The sequence below is a fragment of the Capra hircus genome, chromosome 13 (genome assembly GCF_001704415.2).
Source record: "Capra hircus breed San Clemente chromosome 13, ASM170441v1, whole genome shotgun sequence".
Classification (NCBI taxonomy): Eukaryota; Metazoa; Chordata; class Mammalia; order Artiodactyla; family Bovidae; genus Capra; species Capra hircus.
In genome coordinates, this window is record NC_030820.1 from 69,791,455 (window position 1) to 69,799,037 (window position 7,583).

Genomic DNA, 7,583 nt, shown 5'->3' on the forward strand with positions numbered 1-7,583 from the left:
AAAATTCAAAACATATATTAAAATTTACCAATACTATATTTGATCCATAAAATTAGATCAACCAAAAAAAAAAAACCCTAGAAGAATCTTTAATAAAGGAGTAGAAAAGTAGAAAAATAGAAATCTTCCTTTACTCTTTTACAAAATTCAAACATGCATCTGTCACTTTGTAAATGTCTGGATTCACGTCTTGAAGCTAACTTAAAATTCTACTTCCCAGTTTTCCTGAAATTTTCAAGCACTATTCGGTATGTTAAGTTCTTCTGAAATTGTCAGTGGATAAAAGCACCATGGAAGTCTATTGAAAAGTCACTATTACAAACTAGAAAAACCAACTAACGCAGGTACCACAAGCAAAACTAAAAGTTTTTCTCCAGATTTTATGCAAATAATTTGGTTCAGAAGTTGGAAAAGGGGTAGATACTTTAAAACAACTCCAGTTTACTACCTTCAGGACTTTTATGGAAATAACAGAATTTCTCACAAGGGTGTCAAAGGCCTCCATGAAATGAACCAAAGAGAAGAACATTTTGGCAAGGAAAAATCAGCTGCATTCCCCTTCTGCACTTCATGGTTATTACTGTACTGGGCTAACCCTGAACTCCTAAGTGCCCTAGAAAGACCTCTTTTGCACTATGGGGGGTGGGGTGGGGGAACAGCCCTCACTGTATTCCAACTTGCCTTTTCAATGACAAATTCTCGAAAAGGAGAAGTGAAAAGGGACGGGTGTGCAAAACTCAAGCAGGGTGTGCTAGTTAACCTAGCACCACAAAAGCATGACAGCACACTCCAGCTTTTTAAGAAAGCTTTTTAGAGAGTACTGGTGGTGAAAAAGGGCATGTGTGCTTTGGATGGAGATGATGTGGGTTCAAATTCTGGCTCTAACCTGAACCAGCTTCAAGGGCCTGAACAAGTTACTTCATTTCTCTGAGCTGGTCCATGGAGCTCCTGGATTGGCTAAGAAAACAGGGTTTTTTTTTTTTTTTTTTTTTTTCCCTCATCTCTTGTAGTCCCAGCACCTGGCTAAGTGCCAGACCCAGACCAGGTATTCATTCATTCAGTGCTAGTTCTTTTTGCTTCCCTCACAAGGGTGTCGTAGTCTACGGCAAACAAAACTTTTCTCTAGGAAATGAGATCTTTAAGCTCTAGATGTTTTTTAGGTATTTCAGAGTTTTCAGTATAGTAATAATCTGGTACGGGGAAATGCAGGCAGTTGCATGGGATCCGGAGAAGGCAATGGCACCCCACTCCAGTACTCTTGCCTGGAAAATCCCATGGACGGAGGAGCCTGGTGGGCTGCAGTCCATGGGATCACTGAGGGTCGGACATGACTGAGCGACTTCATTTTCACTTTTTACTTTTGTGCATTGGAGAAGGAAATGGCAATCCACTCCAGTGTTCTTGCCTAGAGAATCCCAAGGACGGGAGAGCCTGGTGGGCTGCCGTCTATGGGGTCGCACAGAGTTGGACACAACTGAAGCGACTTAGCAGCAGCAGCATGGGATCCACTGTAGCTTTTCACCTAAATTTGACTAAAGCTTCTGCGAGGGCTGGAAGTATAAAGAGAACTACCATTTACTAAAAATAAAACAATTGTGGGGGGAGGGATAAATTAGGAGTTTGGGATTAACAAATACACATTACTACATATAAACAAAACAACAAGGACCTACTGTATAGCACATGGAACTATGTTGAATATCTCATAATAACCAATAACAGAAAAGAATCTGGAAAAAGTATATATATGTATGTATAACTGAATGTGTAAAAGTATATATACATATATAAAACTGAGTCACTTTGCTTGTATGCTTGAAACTAACACATCATTGTAAATCAACTATACTTCAATTTAAAAAACAAATTTCAAACCTTGCTATACTGGGGAGGATGAGAGAAGAGGGTGAGAACACAGTCTTCTCAATTGACTTAGATACTGTCATTGTGTCATAGTACCAACGATATTTATGCAGGTAGAATCATCAAATCCTAAAACCTGTTCAAAAGGGTTCAGAACATGAATCTATGTGTGACTCCACGTGGTTATTACAGTCTTCCAGTGAAAGTTGAAAAACATAAGGCACCCACAGTCGCAAGCCTGTTCCTCAGGGCTTAACACAGGAAGACGTAACCACAAACTCTGCTTGGGGCAAAGTCATATATCCAAGAAAACTTGGAAAACTTCTTGGCAACTCCTCTAAATCAGAGAGCTCCAAGACATGGTAGCCCCAGGGCCTGCTGTTCCCGATAGGTTTTCTATAATATAATGGCAAAATAACTTACAAATGAGACAGTGGTTTCTTAAGAGATAAGATTCTGCTTCAGATTTTCATTGGTACTTGTAATAGTTATAAGTACATTAATAAATGCACTTCACTTTCAACTGGCCATTCAATGTTTCACTTGATTTGTTTGCAAGTAATACACTGATGAGTTCAAAGAACTTCCAACTATACTGATAATAAATTATAAAAATAATGGGAAAGCCATAGAACATGAAAAACTTGTGGGAAAGGTGATCCTATTCCAAGACTTTACAGGGCGGTAACAACTAAACATAAAAAGCAGGAAAATAATTGCAGTATGAAAGATGTGATCTGGACTTCCCTAGCAGTCCAGAGGTTGAGAATCCGCCTGCCAGTGCAGGGGACATGGGTTCGATCCCTGGTCTGGGAAGATCCCACATGCCGAGGGGCCCCCACGCCACAACTGCAGCAGAAGCCACGAACGCAACTAGAGCGGAGCCCCCACGGGCTGCAACTGGAGAAAGCCCACACACAGCAACGAAGACTCAGTGGGCAGCCAAAGATAGATAAATTAAAATTTTTTTTAAAATGTGACTCCAGGCAGACTGTGGTAGCACAATGAGACACAACTAATTTCACAACAGATCTAAGTTTACTTTGCCCAAGGCCAGACTATAGCTGAGAACAGTATCCTAATCTGGTAAGGGAGATTTCAAAGTTAGCAAAAAAAAAAAAGGGGGGGGGGCGGGTTGTAAAGGTTAGTTTTTAATAGTCTATTAACCAAGAAAAAAAGCTTAAATAATTCATCATAATTCATCTAGGAATTCTGCCCTGGGACAGAAAGAAGTCCAAAATTAATCATTTCACCACTCCACATTTTCCCAGGCCTTTGGTTACAGTCACGCATGGCTTATACGAAACCACCTGTTCTGGTTGGCATACATCCTTTCACTTGATGATTCACGCCTAATCATTTTTATCACACATGGATCTCAAACCTTCTCTCTATTCCCAGAGAGCTACAAAGTTTAGAAAAACTATCTCCCTGAGGTTGCCAGCCTGATCTTCCCATTTGGAATACCAGCAAATTCTCCTGTGCTATGCAGCTGATGGGGACAAATCCCCAGTAAGAAAGACAGTTTGTAATTAGTCTCGGGAACACAGCGGTAGTCCCTGTCTGGACTTTCCTAAGGGTCCCAAGGGTATCCCCTCAAAGTACATCTAAATTTAGAGCCTACTGGGATGGTATTCCTATAAGCCATTTGAGAAACAAAAATCGAATTTCAGGCAATACTGCAGACACTCTAAAAACTGTAAAAATGTTTAAATGGGTATCTTCTCTGTTCATGGATCTGCCACACCAGAAAGGAGGAGTGTAGAGGGGGTGGGAAATAAGGCGCATACACAGCTCCAAAGATGCCTGGAGATGTTAGGGATTCACTAGAAACCTTGGCCAGACTACTAATGGTCCATAAACCCTCATTTGGAGAATACGGGCCTACAGGTTCAAAATCGAATTACAGTGCCTTATTAGATCACACACTACCGAAACCACAGTCACAGCAGTCATAACTGGAACTAGGAACACTTTCCGTACACAAATATAAGTGTCTGCTTATGCATTTTTAATCGGATCAAATAAAACTGAAGCTGCAAACAAACTCAAATTTCAATTATCTCACTAGTGAGGGGATTTCCTAATAGCGTCTTTTTAAAAACCAAGTAGCTGCCAACCCTCTGCACATCTAACAGGCACGTCCCTGGAAATTTGGGAGCAACAGACTCCGTTACTTCTTAACAGCCAAGGAAAGATACCCTGAAAGGGAGAGATTCCTTTTTTTTTTTTCTTTACGCTCCAACATGCAATCTAATAATGCACAAAACTTGGCTGCAGGGTTGCTGGACACCTCCAGGGTTCCAATTCTCGGGGCGAGTGCGCGCTAGTGCGTAAGAAGGGGGCGGAGGGGGTGCGCGCTCCGGGGACGCGCCGGCGGCCCCCGCCCCCTCCCGGAGCAGCAGCCTGGCACCAGCCCACCCTCCTCCACCCCTGCAAACAGACGCAGGACGTCAATAGAGCAACTTCTCCGCGGGGGCGGCGGGGGGGTATAGCGGTCACCCCTGCCCCGCCGCGGCACGACCGGGGTCCCTCCTCGGCCGGGTTCCGGGGAGGCGGGGGGAATGGGGGAGCCCTTCGCACGCCCCGCCTCCGCCCGCCTGGCCCGCGGCCGGGGGGCTGCCCGGACCCCCGCCCCTCCGCGCGGCCCGCAGCGGCGCACTCCCAAGGACGGCCACCCGGCCGGAGCGCGGCCTGAGCGCGAGCCCGGAGCGGAGCGCAGGCGGAGGCCGGCCCCTAGCTTCAGGCCTCAGGCCGCCGCCTGCCCTCCGCCAGGCCGTCCGCCGCCGGCCCCAGCTCGGACCCCGGCCGGGCCTCGGCGGTGCCGCCGCAGCCCCTCATCCTGGCTTCATTCATAGGGGCACCCCAGCCCGGCCGGCGGGGCGGGGCCGGGAGCCCGCGGAAAAGGCCGGCCCGCCGAGGCCGGGGAGGAAAATAAAAAGTTTAAGAGAAGAACTTACCTAAAATGGCTCCTGCAGCAGCCAAAATACAAACAGCTATTATTTGGTGAAGTTTAGCTCAGACACCCTGCAAGGACACCCTAACCCGGCTCGGGCCCGCCTTCCCTGCCATGCCATTGGGCTTCGCTGGCCCAAAATACAGAGTCATTGGTCAGGCCGGCTGCCACTCAGGCAGAAGCCCATTTCAAGCTTGCTTGCAGGGGCGAGTGATGGGCTCGCTCCATTGTGCTCGTATTTGCATGGATGTGATAGCGGCGCTGATTGGCCGGCGCCGGGGGCCGCCCCGCCCCCTGCCTCGCGCCCCCCGCCTCGGAGACGCCGCGGCGCGCGGCCCCGCCCCCCGGGACGGAGCGGCGGGGCTACGGGGGCGGGGCGGGGCCGGGGTCCTGCGGGCCGAGAGGGCGGGGCGGGGTCCTGAACGCCGCAGACGGCAGGCAGGGGGCGGGGACCTGGAGCGCGCTCCGGCGGGGCCGGGGAGGGGGTTCCTCCCGCAGGTGGAGGTCCCTTAGGTATTGGGCTGGACAACTGAACACCCGGGGCTGGGATCTCCGGGCCCGGGAGAAGATGTGACTGGGGTCCCGCGCGACAGATATATTCCTCTGGGGCCGAGGTTCCGTAGGTCAGGAAAAGATGCCGAGGAGCCAGGTGAAGAGTAGCTCTGTCTCCAGCCGCATCCCTGCCAGTCCCCCTGGCTCCCTGGCACTCCTGGCACACGGGCTTCTTCCCAAGGACCACCCTCCTCCCGCCCCCGCCCCGCACACCCCGGGAGGTTTCCGCTTCGGAGGAGTTTTGCAACGCCTTTGGATATATACCTCTCTAAAATCAGGGGTCGAGCTATGATAGGTTTATGTTCAGCCCTGTCTCCCTCACTATCCTTGTAGCATCTTCAAGGACGGAGCCCAGCATATGGCAGGGATTCAACTAATTGTTTTAATATTCTTCCGTTCATTCGTTAGTAATTTTTGAAGGCCCACTAAATGCCAGGCATTGATCTGAGACAGGAGATACAGGGGTTAATAAGACAATGGCCTTGCTCTGGTGGGATGGACATGCTAAGGAGAAAGAAAGACAGTAAGTAAATACAAGGGGAGAGGTAGGGATAAGTGCTATGAACAAAATAGACGGAGGCAGAGAGGAATGGGGAGTTGGCCCTGTCAGGCTGAGTACTCTGTATGCCATCCGGTTACTGCCACCTCCCAGATGCAAGTCACCTCACCACTTTACCCCTTGTTTGCTTCCATCATAGGTGTTTCCTTAGCACCCACAGAAAAAAAACAAAACAAGGTTGGATTCTGACTGTAGAGGCTTATTTCACCTTATTAAAGGAGGAATGTCCCAGTGATTCCAAGAGCCGTTTGTCTTGATACTTTCAAGATGAACAGGGTTGACTTTGTCAGAGATAGCTGTAATGATTTAGAAGAGCCATACTGCACCCCCAGAGAGAGGATATTTTTAGTGTCTTTGAAACCCCAGCATTCCTATGGTTTTCAGCCTGTGGCCCCAACTCTCTTTTTTGGACCAATTCTTCAACTTCTTGGCAGACCCAGAGATTTCATCAATTTGAAAATACAGATAGCAGCCGCCGTCCCACCTGTCAACCTCACCTGTACACATATCTCTCTTTTAACTCAAGACTGGCCACGATGTATCATTCTCCTCCCTTCTCTTTCTTCCTTCCTTAACTATTTATTGAGCACCAGCTATGTTCCAGGTATTGTTCTAGACACAAAAAACAGCATTAAATGAGGCAGATGATATCTGTGTCCTCAAGGAGCTTATTGTCTAGCTGAGTACAAGGGGGAGGTTGATGCATGGATTCTGAAGAGCTCCTGCCCAGCTCAAACCAGCTGCTGCAGGGGCTGAAGCAGGACCAAGCAGCTGGTAGCTACAGCCTCTCCAGTCTGACTCCAGGATCAAGGGTTTAAAATTGCTCATGGGACTTGGGTCTGTGAACTTTAACTTCTAGAAAGGGGCTGGGAGCAGAACTGTATTAGAGGCAGAGTTGGTGAGTCCAACATGGGAGTCAAGCAGTCCTCCTTTCACTCAAATCTCTTGCTCACGAAAGATGACAGCATAAATGAGGTGGGGGAGGAATGGGACTCCAGGTAGAGGGAAGAGAGTGTATATGCCTAAGCATAGAAGCATGGACAGTATTGGGAGGTGTGGGAGGGAGAGGGAGGGAGGAGGTAGATGTGTCAGTAATTCCTCTTCTTAAACTCAAGAAAAGTCAGTATCACGTAAGAAATTAAACACACGCAAAAACACGAATGTTATATCACTAAACAAGAAATCAATAGAAGTGCATGATTGATTCACAAATGAATGATACAGGTACAAGCGAAGGAAAGATCTGCTCAGTGTACTCAGGAGAGGCAGCAGTCCTGACCTTCGAAGAATCTGGTCTATAGAACTGAGCAAGGTGTGTGGAATCAGACCCTTTAAATGCTTCCGCAGTATCCAGAGGCTGGCGAGGAAACCCAGACAGCTAAGTGTCTTCTGGCTGTATCCATCCATGGGGACGTCTTAGCCTGGGTTTTCCAGAAAGCAGAGCCTGACTCTGTAGGGCAGGAATGAGAGGCAAAAGGAGGAAGGCAGGGAAAAGGGAAGAACCAGTGCCAGGATAATTGTCCATCTCCTTCTCTAAGTGCTGCTGATGGCTCCCACTCAAGGGATTGTCCTTTCAGAAGCCACATAAAATGAGACTCAGTACAGCCTGTGGGAGGTGGAATGGAAGGAAACTTATCTACTAGTTCATCTTGA

At 48.0% G+C, this 7,583-nt stretch overlaps 1 protein-coding gene across 2 annotated transcripts in view; it reads right to left on the bottom strand.

Annotated features, from left to right (window-relative positions):
* CHD6 (chromodomain helicase DNA binding protein 6) overlaps window positions 1-4,889 on the bottom strand; it is a 203,451-nt gene extending 198,562 nt beyond the window's left edge. The window contains exon 1 of one of the 2 annotated variants that reach the window (XM_018057882.1): window positions 4,824-4,889. The gene's annotated coding sequence lies outside the window, so the exon portion shown is untranslated. The remainder of the gene's footprint in view (window positions 1-4,823) is intronic. The other variant, XM_018057884.1, reaches the window with a different exon arrangement.